Genomic DNA, 18,702 nt, shown 5'->3' with positions numbered 1-18,702 from the left:
GTTTACATACTATTCATATTAGGCTGACGGGTCTGTCCTTTCCAGGAATATATCTTGGTCCCTTTTTGAATATTGGTACCTTGTTTACTTGTTATTAATCAGCTGGTACATTCCACTCAGTAAGCTGCCCTTGTAAATTAGGAATAACAGTCAGGCTTCACATGACTAAGTTCTTTGAGAACTCTTGGGTGTAAACCATCTGGTCCTGGTGATTTGCTCACATTAAGTTTTTTTGAACATTCGTCTATGTCAGCCACAAGGGTACATTCACTACAATGTTATTAACATTACCGTCTTGTTTATTATACCCCTCTTATTAACTGAGGAGAAAAATGTATTTAATATAGTTGTCTTCTTCCTGTCGCTTGTGACCAACTTCCCCTGATCATCTTTTATGGATTCAATATGTTCTGATTTCGCCTTTTTATTATTAACCAATTGCTGCCTGCCCACAGTACATTTACTGCAGGCAGGGAGCATGGACGGGCTTTATGACATACATGTACATCATCCAGCCTGTTTGGGGTTAGGAGCGGATCCCAGTACCCAGCCGTTTGATGCCAGTAGATGCCTCTGAATTGTCTATAGACTTCTTTTGATCTCTGCTTGAGGCTCATATGTAATTGGTTCAATAACTTTAATTCACGCTGACACTTTGTTAGGAGCTGATCTCCCCACAGGCCAGTGGGGCTCATTTGGGCTCCCCCTTTATATAGCCAGTATTATACACCTTGGTTGCATGTTGATGTATCAGGTCTGACTAGGTTTAAGTGACTATCCATGTTTCAGACCGAGTTCTAAAGTCCTGATGAAGCAGGCTCTCCCGAGAAACACGTCAACCTAAATGAGTGATCTCTGAGGACTCTACAACTTAAAGTTCTCTTACCACACAAATAAGCAACAGCATTGCCGTTCGTTTATATATATTTCATACTTGTGTGATATTGATATATATATATATATATATATATATATATATATATATATATATTTTATTATTATTATTTTTTTAAATGTATAAAAATAAAGATTTTTTATTTTAAATTATGTTTGTATCATTAACCTTTGGCGCTATATCCAAAGTCACACTACTTTATTCTTTGTTTAGTTGCATGTACAGTGGTATAGAGAGCAGCTTATTAAAGTTGGCTCTTTTGAAATTAAATGTTCTTGTCCTACCCTCGTGTCTCCTTGTCCTATAATTTATAGCAAACGTAATTACTCTGTGATCATTGCTTCCTAAGTTATCCCTTACTTCCACATCTGCAATCAGCTCTATGTAGTTTGTTGTTAGTAGAGCATTAATTCTATTTGGGGCTTCCACCATTTGAATCATTAAATTGTCATGTACAATGTTCAAGAAATGATGAGCCTTACCTGAGTGAACAGATCTGTCTGGCCGGTCAGTATCGGGATAGTTGAAGTTCCTCATGATTATAACATTGCCCTGAAACCATTTTACCCTGAAGGCATTACTAAATGTAACATTATGCATTTAGAGGCTAAAAACATTTAATCTATTATGCAATGGAGGAGTAGAATAACTGGGTTATTCATTCATGGGGAAGGGTCTCATTGTAATGGAAGATCATAGAGTTAAAATAACAGCATGCAATGTCAATCTTCATCTTCTAAAGCACGCAAGATTTTTCTTGAATTAAACTATATAGATTTTAGAGACTGAGAAAAAGAGAGAGAAAGTGAAATAATACTCTCTCTTTACAATAACAATATTATTATTTCATAGACTGAGACAGAGAAAATTGAGTACTGTCCATGATACTTTTTTTATTTGCACTAACATATCATTTTTCATGGACGAGCTTTCTGGGTGTGTCCCCTTCTTCAAGGTCCAAGCAATACTGATTCACAAAAGTTTTACCAGAAGGTAAAATGTTTAAAAAAAAAAAAAATCTCTGTGGGAAAGGAAAAAGAAAAACAAACACATACAAATCAATAGTATAGCAATGGTTTATCATTGCTATACTATTGATTTATTGATTTGTATGTGTTTGTTTTTCTTTTTCCTTTCCCTCAGAGATTTTTTTTTGTTTGTTTTAACATTTTACCTTCTGCTAAAACTTTTGTGAATCAGTACTGCTTGGACCTTGAAGAATTGGACACACCCCGAAAGCTTGTCCATGAAAAATGATATGTTAGTGCAAATAAAAAAAGTATCACGGACAGTACTCAATTTTCTCTGTCACAATTGCACTAATACGGCTTCAATAACCTCAAGTATAGACTGAGACAGAGAGAGAAAGTGAAATATTATTGTCCCTATGCATGGCTTTAGTAAGATCTCATTTTCAATGTGCAGTGTGGTTTTGGGCATCAGTTCACTAAAAGGATGTTGGTGAACACGGACAATTGCTGAGATAATAAATCTGAACTAAATCTATTGACCCATGAGATAAGGCAATTAAGAGGGATAAAATCTCCTTGCATAAATTGTTCATGTAGTAACTTTTGTGGGAATTTGTTCACTTCGAGGTTCATACTAAAAACACAAGGGTACTCTTTGTACTTGGTGGAAAAGAGTTTAACCCCTGCATACGGAAATACGAATTTACAGCATAAGCTGGGAAAATGTAGAATTGTCTTTCATAGGAGCTGGTATTTGTCAAGATGAATAAAGTGTCTCACAGTGGTACCGAACACCTGAGAAACTGATCTATAATTCTCCCGAACAGCTCCATACTTTGTTGAACACACAGATTTTTTTTTAAATTTAGGACAGCACAGCTAGTACCTTCACAGGCAAACAATTGAAGCCCCCAACTGGGAACCTAAATACATTTATTACAGGTACTTATATAGCGACATCAAATTACATAGCACTTTACATCAGTCAGTCTCTGGCCTCAAGGAGCTTACAATCTAAGGTTCTTAACTCACATTTATACATACACTTACTAGGGCCAATTTAGACAGGAGCCAATTAACCTACCAGCATGTCTTTGGAGTGTGAGAGGAAACCAGAGTACCTGGAGGAAACCCACGCAGGCACAGGGAAAACATGCAAACTCCAGGCAGGTAGTGTTGGGGTTGGGATTCCAACCGGCAACCCTAGCCTGCTAGGCAGAGGTGCCAACCCTAAAATATGAAAATACATATTATTTATGATACTCCTTCCCTGTTGATTCACTTTTGATATAGACCTCACTGTTCAGTGTATCAGATACACTGGAAATCTACCTGTAACTGTGTGTGGTGTCCAGTGTTTTTTAACATGAAATATAAGCTAATCATAAGGGCTGGTTCGCACCAGAGTGGAACAGGAACACAGTGTGATCCCTGTTCATTCCCCTGCATTGAGATTTTCTGCCCATTCATTGGAATAGCCTGAAATTGCAGTGCAAGAACTACTTTTGAAAAATGTGCTGAACTAAAACGAAAGGTACTGAGGTACTATGCAATCTAGTGCCCACAAACACACTATGTTTGCAATCAGATTTTGGGATGTCATTAACAATGTATTGGCACCTGCAGCAGATCACACAGGCAGTGTGTTTTGAATGAGGTGTGGAAAACATGCCCAAAACATGCCTTTTCCTCACCGTGTTCTGGTGTGAACCAGCCCTTACAGGACTGAACCTGGATTTAGCCAGAAACAAGCTGAGGTCATCCTCAGTGGCAAAGGAGAGCCTACCATGGGTAGAGGGGCCCAGTGGGGAGCAAGAAGAATAGGGAAAAGAAGATGAAGAGGGAGGATAATAATAAAATAAAGTGAGGAGTGGAAAGTGGGGTAAGGAAAGGGGGGAGCATGTGTGAAATTCTAGGATTAGATGGGGGGATTGGTAAGTGGGAAAGGTATCTAAAAGCAAGGGGGCATCAGAACCTAACTGTTATGACCCCACCTTTCAATGGGTGATTTCCAGATCCACTTGAGGGGATATATTCTAATTCCATGTTATCTCCATATCTGATTATACAACCTTGACCAAGTTGGGGAAAATAATCGTAGACTGGGAGTGAGCCATGGGTTCGGACCAAGCTTGGCTGTTCGTGTGTTCAGATAAATGCCCCAACTTTTGCCCATTACCCCCCTGTTTGGTGGGAGCAGAAAATCGAATATAGAAGCAGTATTTGTACCACTTCTATATATGACAGCTTTCTACTGTCACTGGTTCTAAAAGAAGCAGCAGGTGCTTGCACCCACCACATCCCTAGGTACAGCTTATGTCACGGGAATTCCTGCCACGTAAGCAAAGTAGTGGTGATAGCAATGACATCACTGCCCATATTTGGGCAATAATGTCACCAAAGGGTGACAAATGTGTTTCTGGATGTGTTTCTTCATGCTCATGTATAAATGGATATCTTCCCATCTTCTTCCTCAAACAAGAAAACCTTACTTAACCCAAGTGGGCAATAAAGATCACTATCTGATCTGGACTACAAATGAAGACAAACAACTTTTATCATTGTTTATTTATCTATTTATATTTACATAAAGTACAGACTGTGAAACTTCAAAATGTAATATTTTGTATAACACTGTCCTTGTTGTTTCAGAAAACAAAGATATATTTCTTCATGCTCATGTATAAATAGATATGCATATTTATGAACCATAGCACTGCAAAATTGTTGATCCAGAGACTTTCAGATTACATTTTAGGTTCAGGGAAGAATTTTTTTCATGCTAGAGTAAATTGGACCAAGCATTGGGTTTTCTTTCCTTTTTCTGGATCAACTGCAAATTTAGGGTTCTGATGATGCAAGGTGTTCTTATTTAATTAATTAACTATTCTGTCTATTTATTTTTTTTATGCTTGAACTTAATGGACATGTGCCCTTTCTTAACCTGACTATACAGTATACCGATGTAATAAACAAAATCTGAGTTCTTATTGGCAATACAAGAATCATAATTTCCTGAATGAAGCTACATTAAAAGATGAAGATAGCAGCAGTGGAAAAGCTTTACTTTTTTTTCCTTGTTTTGTGGATGCAAGAAAAGGTTTGATTTTTTTTAACTGCCATGTGGGCTGAAATGTAATTCCTGCTGATTAGTAGGAGTAACTGCTGCTTAGAAAAAAAAAATAGCTTTTATAATAATCAGTTTCTTTGAAGTTCATACTTATTTTGTTCCTGTTCTACATTTGTAACAAATGTATGAGTACATTTTTGAAAAAAAAAACTGTTCTCATAAAGCTTTAATTTGGTACCTAATACAATACAGGCTCTATGAGCTGATATTGGCAGTGCTTTAGCTCTGAACTTATTCTGTTTTATTTCAGTGCCAAAAGAGCTATGCTCCCAAGATTTCTATACACACAAAGTAAATCAATCTTTTTTTTTTTTCATGAAATGTTACTAAATTGATTACATATGCAGAATGCCCTAAAGTATATATCTTTCTTTCTGCCTGACATTCATTTAAAAACATTGAACTCTAAAGTAAATGTCACTGTTTATTGTGTTCTGCATTCTAAAAAACAGTAAAACAACCATAGGAAATGCGCTTATTAGGGATGAGCCGAACACCCCCCCCCCCCCCCCCAGTTCGGTTCACAGCAGAACTTACGAACAGGCAAAAACTTTGTTTGAACATGCGAACACCGTTAAAGTTTATTGGACACGTGCTCATTATAAAGGCTTGTTGGTAAGTTATTGCCATAAAAAGTGTTTGGGGACCCGGGTCCTGCCCCAGGGGACATGTATCAATGCAAAAAAAAGTTTTAAAAATGGCCGTTTTTTCAGGAGCAGTGATTTTAACCACTTCAGCACCAGAAGATTTTACCCCCTTCCTGACCAGAGCACTTTTTACAGGCAGAACTGTACCAGGGACTGTGATTACATTTCCCAGATTTCACATCTCAAAGAGAAGTTCATTGAAAAGGTTTATCCACCCAAATAATTTTCTTTCAGGCAAGAAACCCAAGGTTGCTAAACCTCCAGAGGAATCAGTTGTACGTTTCATTACAGGGTTCCATGGACAATACAAAAAAATGGAACATATCCTTGGTAAGCATTGGAACATTTTAAAGCAGGAGCCTCACTTGAGTACTACACTATGTGAAAGGCCTAAGGTCACCTACAGGAGGGCTCCCACACTGAAAAATAAAATAGCGCCCAGTAAGCTAAAATGCAAAAAGAAAAAATGTCCTTTATGTTTAATCCCTCTTAAAAGGATGTATAGGTGCAATAAGTCTTTATGTAAGACCTGCCAGTTTGTTAATCATGGACAAAAGAGTTTTATCCATAAAGATAAAATGTATTACCTTGACAATTTCTATAATTGGTAAATACTATTGTATAATCTCATGTTGACAGCCAAATCGTTCGCTAATTCAGATGATTTCTTCTTTTTCTCTTTATTTGGGTTTCTTCTGACATATAGTTCCATAATATTTGTATAATATCGTATCTGGGTTATTGTTTTTAAAAAATTATTGTTTATAATAACTTTTGAATAATAGTAATTTTTATAACCTACAAGTAGTTGTGTGTGGGTGAGTGTCTGTGCATCCGTATGTATGCATGTGTGTGCCTTTGCATGCATGTTCCTGCATGTTTATGAGCATATATATCTCTAATACTACCATCAGCATGTACCTCCCGTAAAAGTATTGACTCTATTCCCTTTAGTAATAACATTTTTAAATTAATAATTGTCTCATGTACAGTTCTCCCATATAGATATAATTTCGTTATGGGATTTTCATTGTCCTGATATGGTTTTAAAATGTTTTTACAACAATTTTTATAATGCTCAATTTCTTATGTGAATCTCATGCGATTTCTAATTATTTTTGTGTTTATTTATATATATATATATATATATATATATATATATATATATATATATACATACATACACTGGGGCAAAAAAGTATTTAGTCAGCCACCAATTGTGCAAGTTCTCCACTTAAAAAGATGAGAGAGGCCTGTAATTGTCATCATAGGTATACCTCAACTATGAGAGACAAAATGTGGAAACAAATCCAGTCAATCACATTGTCTGATTTTTGAAAGAATTTATTTGCAAATTATGGTGGAAAATAAGTATTTGGTCACCTACAAACAAGCAAGACTTCTGGCTCTCACAGACCTGTATCTTCTTCTTTAAGAGGCTCCTCTGTCCTCCACTCATTACCTGCATTAATGGCACCTGTTTGAACTTGTTATCAGTATAAAAGACACCTGTCCACAACCTCAAACAGTCACACTCCAAACTCCACTATGGTGAAGACCAAAGAGCCGTCGAAGGACACCAGAAACAAAATTGTAGACCTGCACCAGGCTGGGAAGACTGAATCTACAATAGGCAAGCAGCTTGGTGTGAAGAAATCAACTGTGGGAGCAATAATTAGAAAATGGAAGACATACAAGACCACTGATAATCTCCCTCGATCTTGGGCTCCACGCAAGATATCACCCCGTGGGGTCAAAATGATCACAAGAACGGTGATCAAAAATCCCAGAACCACACGGGGGTACCTAGTGAATGACCTGCAGAGAGCTGGGACCAACGTAACAAAGGCTAACATCAGTAACACACTACGCTACCAGGGACTCAGATCCTGAAGTGCCAGATGTGTCCCCCTGCCTAAGCCAGTAAATGTCCGGGTCCATCTGAGGTTTCCTAGAGAGCATTTGGATGATCCAGAAAAGGATTGGGAGAATGTCATATGGTCAGATGAAACCAAAGCAGAACTGTTTGGTAGAAACACAACTGATCCGTGTACATGAAAGAATGAATGGGGCCATGTATCGTGAGATTTTCAGTGCAAATCTCCTCCCATCAGCAAGGGCATTGAAGATGAAATGTGGCTTGGTCTTTCAGCATGACATTGATCCCAAACACACCGCCCGGGCAATGAAGGAGTGGCTTCGTTAGAAGCATTTCAAGGTCCTGGAGTGACCTAGCCAGTCTCCAGATCTCAACCCCATAGAAAACCTTTGGAGGGAGTTGAAAGTCCGTGTTGTACAGCGACAACCTCAAAACATCACTGCTCTAGAGGAGATCTGCATGGAGGAATGGGCCAACATACCAGCAACAGTGTGTGACAACCTTGTGAAGACTTACAGAAAACGTTTGACCTCTGTCATTGCCAACAAAGGATATATAACAAAGTATTGAGATGAACTTTTGATATTGACCAAATACTTATTTTCCACCATAATTTGCAAATAAATTCTTTTAAAAATCAGACAATGTGATTGTCTGGATTTGTTTCCATATTTTGTCTCTCATAGTTGAGGTATACCTATGATGACAATTACAGGCCTCTCTCATCTTTTTAAGTGGGAGAACTTGCACAATTGGTGGCTGACTAAATACTTTTTTGCCCCACTGTATGTATTTTCATATTATTTTTTTTTAAGTTTTAATTTATTGTCAGTATAATTGCCCTTTGCTGCTTAGCGTTTATTTAAGGTCATTCTTAGTGATTAATTCCTGGTCGGTACATGTGTGTGCTTCCTGATGTGGGTGCGCACTCTATTGTAGTTTTACACCTGTGTTTTGGGCACACAACCGTGCCGACCATGTATCTACTTGCCATACATTTCATTTATTTTTATTTCATTATATTATATATATATATTATTTTATTGATTGTATTAATTTTTCAGCTCATATTAATCATAATGTGTTACGTAGCTTGATTATTTATTTATTCTCCAGTTCTTAGTAGGTATGCAGCATAATTATATAATTAGTTATTTTTCTGTCCCATTAGTGTTATGTAGTATAGAATGTATTATGCAGTCAGCTGTGCTTGGTTAGCAGACGGAGCATTTAAATGCCATCTCTTCCTTGCCCCGTCCTTAAACTTGAGAAAGGAGCGCGCATGCGCCTCACGGACTTCATGCATGCTCTGAAACGCGTTGTGTTTCCCATGCTTGCTGACTACACGCGCTGTTTCCACGAGCCGATCGTTACTTTCCTCTGTAGGATACAGCTGGTTTCCTCCCCAACTCCCTGTGGCTATCGAAGCATTGAATTGTGAACTCCTGGAAATATGCCTTTGACAACGGCTACATCTCCCTATTTATGATTGACCCAGTAAGAGCTTTCTTGCATTTTTTCATGTAAGTGTTTATTATTTAATTTTTATTACTGATTAAAACACTTTAACTCAGAGGCGCTCTTCTATCTTTGTTCTTTCTTTATGACTCCGAGTCGGCTTCACTCCAGAGAAGAGCATCCCTCTGTGACAGTGAATAAATCTTCCTGATTCATCTTCTCAGATTGCATATCCAGTACTAATTATTGCTGATTGGACATCTCCCACACATTAAGTATTATGGGCCCTTTTTTTTTGATTGGACATTTTTTATATATTAATTAATTATTGTGGATTTATCCTATTGCTACTATTGCTTTTGTCATTATTAATTATACATCGGTGTTCTGAGCGCCAGCATTTGTGTTTGTTTTTTTTACAATTTGGCACTGCGTCACTTTAACTGGTAAATGCATGGTCATGCGATGCTGTACCCAAACAAAATTAGCATCCTTTTTTGATCACCTATGCGGTTTTTATTTTTTGCGCTATAAACAAAAAAAACAGCAACAATTTTGAAAAAAAAACAATATTTTTTACTTTTTGCTATAATAAATATCCCCAAAAATGTTTTTAAAAAACACATTTCTTCATCAGTTTAAGCCAATATATTGATTGATTTGGGCAAAAGTTATAGCATCTGCAAACTATGTGAAAGATTTATGGCATTTTTATTATTTATTATTTATTTTTGCTAGTAATGGTGCCGATCTGCGATTTTTGTCAGGATTGCAACATGGCGGCGGACAGATCGGACACTTTTGACACATTTTTGGGACCACTGACATTTATACAGCGATCAGTGCTATAAAAATGCACTGATTACTGTGTAAATGTCACTGATAGGGAAGGGGTTAATACTAGGGGGCGATCAAGGGGTTAAATGTGTGTTCCCTCGGTGCGTTTTAACTGTATGGGGATAGGACTGAGTAAGAGAGGTGACATATCATTGTTCTTATTTACTAGGAAGAAACAACATGTCTTCTCTCCCCTGACAGCACAGGGATTTGTGTGACACCTATTGGAGGTATAGTAGGGTTCGCAAACCCAGATGAGGAGCAAGGAGAAGTCCGTCTTTTTCTTTGACGTGGGTCTTTCAAGTGCTGTTGCCAACGGACTGCATGGCAGATCATCATATGTCTGGTCAAGCATGTGATGCCCAAGCGGCTGCTGTTCTGGCCACGCTTGATCCGCTTCAGACATAGGTTGCAAACAGCAACAGTGTGATATGCTGCACACGTGTCGAAAAAGGTCCACACCAAGGAACTTTTAAAAGTCAGCGGGGAGTCAGCAGCGCCCTGCACCTGCGGAGCTCTGGGGTGTGATGCAATAGGGTGGCTGCCCTTAAGCTGCCCCCTAGAGGACATGCTGCCTCGTTGGAGTTGTGCCTCCTCCTCCTCTCTTCTCTCGGGCACCCAAGTACAGTCAGTGACCTCATCATCCCCTCCATCCTTGTCAAAAGAGCAAACTTGGCAGTATGCTGCAGCTGGGGAAACATGACTGCCGGTTTCTTGTCCTTTTGGACACCCCCACTATCTAGGCTCTCGTTACTCTCTTCCTCAACCTGGGAACCAACATCGAAGCCTTCAACTCGCTGCACATTCTCCAGCAGCATGTACCCGACACTGTGGTCGAATATTTCTGGATATTTCTGCATGATGGTGGGGCTACGGAAGGAGTGACTGTGGACAAGGAGCCGGTGGAATAGGCCACTTTGGCAGCTGCGTTGGAAGGCAAACTACTCTGAGCCTGGGTGACAGAGAATGAGGAGGATGAGGACGGCTTTGTTATCCACTCCACCAACTGTTCTGCATGTTGTGGCTCAATAACATGGGCAGCAGCAGAAAAAAAAGGACAAGCGTGCACCACGGCCACCTGCAGAGGATGCACCATGTCCACGGCCACCACTGTTGACTGTAGACACAGAGGCTGCTTGCTGTCTCTTAGTGGCCTGTGAGTGTCTGCCTCTCCTTGGTGGCTCTCTGGACATGATGTATTTTTTGTTTTGCCACACCACACTACATTGTATTAGATACTGTGTACACCACCTGAAGTGTATTAAAAACTCTACTACGGCTGCACTGTATTGTGTACACCACCAGAAGTGTAGTAGAAACTGTGCGCACTGTATTAGATATTGTGTATACCGCCTGCACTGTATTAGCAACTGTACAAGGGCTGCAGTGTATTGTATACTGTGTACACCACCAGAAGTGTGGTAGAAACTGTACACACTGTATTAGATACTGTGTAAACCGCCTGCACTGTATTAGAAACTGTACTACGGCTGCACTGTATTGTATACTGTGTACATCACCAGAAGTGTAGTAGAAACTGTACACACTGTATTAGATACTGTGTACACCACCAGAAAAGTAGTAGAAACTGTACTACGGCTGCACTTTATTGTGTACTGTGTACACCACCAGAAGTGTAGTAGAAACTGTACACACTATATTAGATACTGTGTACACCGCCTGCACTGTATTAGCAACTATACTATGGCTGTATGTATTATGTACTGTGTACACCACCAGAAGTGTAGTAGAAATTATACACACTGCATTAGATACTGTGTACACCTCCTGCATTGTATTAGCAACTGTACAACGGCTGCACTGTATTGTATACTGTGTACACCACCAGAAGTGTAGTAGAAACTGTACACACTGTATTAGATACTGTGTACACCACCAGAAAGGTAGTATAAACGATACTACAGCTGCATTGTATTATATACTGTGTACACCACCAGAAGTGTAGTAGAAACTGTAGAAACTGTACACACTGCATTAGATACTGTGTACACCGCCTGCACTGTATTAGCAACTGTACAACGACTGCACTGTATTGTATACTGTGTACACCACCAGAATTGTAGCAGAAACTGTATACACTGTATTAGATACTGTGTACACTGCCTGCACTGTATTAGCAACTGTACAATGGCTGCACTGTATTGTATACTGTGTACACCACCAGAACCGTAGTAGAAACTGTACACACTGTATTAGATACTGTGTACACCACCAGAAAAGTAGTAGAAACTGTACTAAAGCTGCACTGTATTGTGTACACCACCAGAAGTGTAGTAGAAACTGTACACACTGTATTAGATACTGTGTACACCACCAGAAAAGTAGTAGAAACAGTACTACGGCTGCACTGTATTGTGTACTGTGTACACCACCAGAAGTGTAGTAGAAACTGTACACACTGTATTAGATACTGTGTACACCACCAGAAAAGTAGTAGAAACTGTACTAATGGGGAGGGGTAGGACGGAGCTGTCAGCAGTGGAGGAGACATTACACACCACACCGCACGCCATCTGGATCGCAGCTTGTTTTATACGCTTGTTAAGTTTGGTGCACTGAAGCACCCACTGAATGTGAGTACCCTCCTGGAGGATTTTCTTTTGGTTTAATAAAATTATCCCTGCTTTATTACACTATGGAGTTCTTACTTCTCTCCTATACATGTGGATACTGACTGCACCTGTGAGGATTGTATTCTTATTATTCCATCCTGAGGGAGCCCAGGATTGGCCCCACTGCGTGTTTGACACAGTTTAAATACTGGGTCACACGAGTAGAGGTGAGCGCAAGCACATGTGGGGTGTCACGGGAGAGCACGTATTGTTTGCTGTGATTTGAGCACCTTTTTAGAAGATCTCGGAGGAACTTTTTTCTTATGGACACTGTTTACATACATTTATTTGGATTTTAACCCGTGGATTGAGCTGGACACTTGCAATACACAGGTTACCTGTGCACTTGTTGTTGTTTTTATTTATGCATGGTGCACTTTCAATGGGTTATATTGTTTTTTGCACAATGTTATATGCACTTTGAGGCTTAATTTTGCACTTTTATAGTATACATATATGATTTCACAGCTCATTTATAGTGGATTAATTTACTATATATGCACGTTATTTTAGTACATTTTTCAGCGCAGGCACATTTATTATTTATATGCTTTAGAAACTGTACTAAGGCTGCACTTTATTGTGTACTGTGTACACCACCAGAAGTGTAGTAGAAACTGTACACACTATATTAGATACTGTGTATACCGCCTGCACTGTATTAGTAACTGTACAATGGCTGCACTGTATTGTATACTGTGTACACCACCAGAAGTGTAGGAGAAACTGTACACACTGTACTAGATACTGTGTACACCTCCTGCACTGTATTAGTAACTGTACAATGGCTGCACTGTATTGTATACTGTGTACACCACCAGAAGTGTAGTAGAAACTGTACACACTGCATTAGATACTGTGTACACCACCTGCACTGTATTAGCAACTGTACAACGGCTGCACTGTATTGTATATTGTGTACACCACCAGAATTGTAGTAGAAACTGTATACACTGTATTAGATACTGTGTACACTGCCTGCACTGTATTAGCAACTGTACAATGGCTGCACTGTATCGTATACTGTGTACACCACCAGAACCGTAGTAGAAACTGTACACACTGTATTAGATACTGTGTACACCACCAGAAAAGTAGTAGAAACTGTACTACAGCTGCACTGTATTGTGTACACCACCAGAAGTGTAGTAGAAACTGTACACACTGTATTAGATACTGTGTACACCACCAGAAAAGTAGTAGAAACAGTACTACGGCTGCACTATATTGTGTACTGTGTACACCACCAGAAGTGTAGTAGAAACTGTACACACTGTATTAGATACTGTGTACACCACCAGAAAAGTAGTAGAAACTGTACTACGGCTGCACTTTATTGTGTACTGTGTACACCACCAGAAGTGTAGTAGAAACTGTACACACTATATTAGATACTGTGTATACCGCCTGCACTGTATTAGTAACTGTACAATGGCTGCACTGTATTGTATACTGTGTACACCACCAGAAGTGTAGTAGAAACTGTACACACTGTACTAGATACTGTGTACACCTCCTGCACTGTATTAGAAATTTTACTACGGCTGCACTGTATTGTGTACTGCGTACACCACCAGAAGTGTAGTGGAAACTGTATACACTGTATTAGATACTGTGTACACCACCTGCACTTTATTAGAAACTGTACTACAGCTACACTGTATTGTGTACTATGTACACCACCAGAAGTGTTGTCGAAACGGTAAACACTCTATTAGATACTGTGTACACCGCCTGCACTTTATTAGAAACTGTACTACAGCTGCACTGTATTGTGTACTATGTACACCACCAGAAGTGTGGTAGAAACTGTACACACTGTATTAGATACTGTGTACACCACCAGAAAAGTAGTAGAAACTGTACTATGGCTGCAATGTATTGTGTACTGTGTACACCACTAGAAGTGTAGTAGAAACTGTACACACTGAATTAGATACTCTGTACATCACCAGAAAAGTAGTAGAAACTGTACACACTGTATTAAATACTGTGCACACTGCCTGTACTGTATTAGAAACTGTACAATGGCTGCACTGTATTTTATTCTGTGTACACTGCCAGAAGTGTAGTAGTAACTGTACAGACTGTATTAGATACTGTGTACACTGCTTGAAGTGTATTAGAAACAGTACACCACAGAATGCACTGTAGATATAGGCTACACTGGAAGCAGAGTAAATAAATTATATATATATATATATATATATATATATATATATATATATATATATATATATATATATATATATACACATACACAAGACTGTATATATACAGTGGGGATGGAAAGTATTCAGACCCCCTTAAATTTTTCACTCTTTGTTACCTGTATATTGCAGCCATTTGCTAATATCATTTAAGTTCATTTTTCTCTATAATGTACACACAGCACCCCATATTGACAGAAAAGCACAGAATTGTTGACATTTTTGCAGATTTATTAAAAAAGAAAAACTGAAATATCACATGGTCCTAAGTATTCAGACCCTTTGCTCAGTATTTAGTAGAAGCACCCTTTTGATCTAATACAGCCATAAGTCTTTTTGGGAAAGATGCAACAAGTTTTTCACACCTGGATTTGAGGATCCTCTGCCAATCCTTCTTGCAGATCCTCTCCAGTTCTGTCAAGTTGGATGGTAAACGTTGGTGGACAGCCATTTTTAGGTCTCTCCAGAGAGGCTTAATTGGGTTTAAGTCAGGGCTCTGGCTGGGCCATTCAGGAACAGTCACGGAGTTGTTGTGAAGCCACTCCTTCGTTATTTTAGCTGTGAGCTTAGGGTCATTGTCTTGTTGGAAGGTAAGCCTTCGGCCCAGTCTGAGGTTCTGAGCACTCTGGAGAAGGTTTTCATCCAGGATATCCCTGTACTTGGACGCATTCATCTTTCCCTCAATTGCAACCAGTCGTCCTGTCCCTGCAGCTGAAAAACACCCCCACAGCATGATGCTGCCACCACGATGCTTCACTGTTGGGACTGTATTGGACAGGTGATGAGCAGTGCCTGGTTTTCTCCACACATACCGCTTAGAATTAAGGCCAAAAAGTTCTATCTTGGTCTCATCAGACCAGAGAATCTTATTTCTCACCACCTTGGAGTCTTTCAGGTGTTTTTTAGCAAACTCCATGCAGGCTTTCATGTGTTTTGCACTGAGGAGTGGCTTCCGTTGGGCCACTCTGCCATAAAGCCCCTGACTGGTGGAGGGCTGCAGTGATGGTTGACTTTCTACAACTTTCTCCCATCTCCCGACTGCATCTCTGGAGCTCAGCCACACTGATCTTTGGGTTCTTCTTTACCTCTCTCACCAAGGCTCTTCTCCCCCGATAGCTCAGTTTGGCCGGACGGCCAGCTCTAGGAAGGGTTCTGGTCGTTCCAAACGTCTTCATTTTAAAGATTATGGAGGCCACTGTGCTCTTAGGAACCTTGAGTACAGCAGAATTTTTTTGTATCCTTGGCCAGATCTGCGCCATGCCACAATTCTGTCTCTGAGCTCTTCAGGCAGTTTCTTTGACCTCATGATTCTCATTTGCTCTGACATGCACTGTGAGCTGTAAGGTCTTATATAGACAGGTGTGTGGCTTTCCTAATCAAGTCCAATCAGTGTCATGATAGTGGAATAGTGACTGATGCATAATGCTGGGACAGATACTATTAGGAGATGCTGATGTAAATTCCAACACCTGTCTGTCTATTGTCTGCTAAAATGTGTATTGTAAATAAGTTTACTATGGGATCTAAGAGTCATTAGATCCCCATTGTTATTTGTGTTAATTAACTCTGCTAATGTGTGAAGAAGAGTCTATGTTGATTGTGATAATGTTGATTGGATTTTCTGAACTACAAGACGGCCAGTCTGGCCTAACGGTCATGTCTGAGTCATCTAGGCTGTCTAAAGGGATTAGTTAATTAGCCCATGTTAATTAGGTTAATTAGATTAAAGCTGTATTGTTAGAGTAATATGAGCAGGAGGTCTGTACTTCCACTTTGAGTGTATAAAAGCCTGTATTTTGGCAAATAAAGAGAGTCCTGGTTGAACTTACATACAGCCTGCCTGGTGTTTGTTCTGAGCTATCACAAGCTATCACAACTGGGTTAGAACGGCACAGAGCTGTAGTTCTAATCCCGGACCATTGGATGACCGAAACATCAGACGTTGCAATCTGATTCAATAGCTGCAGAGGAGTGTCGGGAGAGTGGAATCGAGTGAGCAAGGGGCTCGTTACGTTGGTTGGCAGCAGTGGGATTTGCTCTCCAGTTACTGGGACACTCCAAACCACCACAGTGAATGGCCAGCTATGCAGCCTGCAGGAGAGCCACGCTGAAAGACTTACTTGAGAGCCGTGGAGGGACCAGTGGGACAAAGAACAAGGCCACCTTGATCAGTGAGCTAGCCAAAATGGATCAGAGGGATGGTGATGCGGGACCCCCGTCAGTTGAAGACTTGTTTCAGCAACGAGTTCGAGAGCGGTTGGCATTATATGGTGCTAACCCATCAGAGACCGCCATACAGAATGCCATTAGAGACATCCAGCTGCAGGATGAGCGACAAGAGAGAGAACTAGAGCGGCAACATGAGCGGAGAATGGTGGAAATACAGCAATCGAAGACAACACCTAAAGATACAGCGCCTTTCCGTAAGTTGCCCTTTCGGGCGTTCAAACTATTTAAGGAAGGAGAGGAGGAAATTGAAGCGTTCCTGCAGGACTTTGAGAGACTATGCCAGATACATAATGTACTGTCCCAAGATTGGGTTGCCTTACTGGCGAGTAATTTGACTGGCAGAGCAGCCGATGCATATCGGGCCCTGGAGGACGAGGACGCTAAAGATTATGACCGGGTAAAAGAAGCTCTGCTAGCCCGATTTGCCAATACACCCGAAGCCAGTCGGAGTAAGTTTAGAGAATCCCGAAAACAAGCCAACATAACATACGTGGAGTGGGCACATCGTCTGCAGCGGAACCTTAAGGGCTGGTTCCAGGGAAGACACGCTCATACCATAGAGGACATCACCCAGCTAGTACTCTTAGAACAGTTCTTTAACCAAACCCCTCCGGCAGTACGGGATTGGGTGCGAGATAAGCGACCACAGACTGTACAGCAAGACTGTACTTTGGCTGATAAATATCTGGACTCTCGAAGGTTAGGCGAAAGCGAGCGCTATCCACTGTCTCGGCCCAGTTTACCAGCCTCTAACCCAACTTCAGTACCTCAGTGGTCTGCCTCTAGACCCCCAACCCGACCCAACCCTCCTAATGGACCTAAGTGCTATACCTGTAACCAAACCGGTCATCTGCAGCGATATTGTCCTACCCGATACACGAGGTACCGAGAGACTGCTCATCCATCCAGACCAGTGGCTCATTGCTTCCAGAACGAGCCCAACCATCGAGATGTTCAGGAAGAGTTTGGCGAACTTTTTGAGGCTGATCCCGTCCAAGCTGCTGCCGGCAGCAGCACCATCGTCAGGCAGTATGGGTTAATGGGCAGCCAGCCCAGGGACTCCACGATTCCGGGGCTACGATTACCCTCATCCAGCCTCACATGATTCCCCAGTCGGCCCGGACCGGCCAGACTGTTGCAGTCAGGGTAGCAGGGGGCAAGGTGCTACGTTTATCCACCGCCCAAGTCCTCTTGGATTGGGGCTCAGGGGAGCGACAAGTGCAAGTGGGATTACTACGTGAGTTACCCGCGGAAGTACTTTTGGGGAACGATTTGGGGCATTTGACTTCCTCATATGCCCCAGAGGCTGCCATGGCCGTGACCACCCGACGTCAGAGCCAGCTTCAAGGCAACTCCACTCCTATGGGGACCCAGGTAAGACCAAATCCTCCTACATTACCCCGACTTGACAACCCTGTGCCCTGGGATTCTCTCTCCGACATTAGGCAAGAGACTCAGAATGACCCAACATTAGCTGGTTATCAGGACAGGGCGGGCAAGGATCCAGAGGGGCTGGGGGAAGACAGAATAGAGTGGGAGGGGGGGTTTCTATATCGTTACACTGAGGGAATGGGTACCGGTAAGCGACAGGGTCCCCACAAACAGCTAGTTGTACCCCAGAAATACAGACGGAGCTATTGCGGCTGGCTCACGACATCCCCTTGGCCGGACATTTAGGGATAGCTAAGACCCGGAGTCAGTTGTCACATGCGTTCTTCTGGCCCAGGTTACATGCTGAGGTGCGAGAATACTGCCGGACCTGTGAGACTTGTCAGAAAGTAGGGAAGACAGGGGATCACCCAAAAGCCTCGCT

This window comes from Aquarana catesbeiana, linkage group LG04 (assembly GCF_042186555.1).
Source record: "Aquarana catesbeiana isolate 2022-GZ linkage group LG04, ASM4218655v1, whole genome shotgun sequence".
Taxonomy (NCBI): domain Eukaryota; kingdom Metazoa; phylum Chordata; class Amphibia; order Anura; family Ranidae; genus Aquarana; species Aquarana catesbeiana.
The sequence above is the reverse complement of the archived record's forward strand: the minus strand, read 5'-3'. Positions refer to the sequence as shown.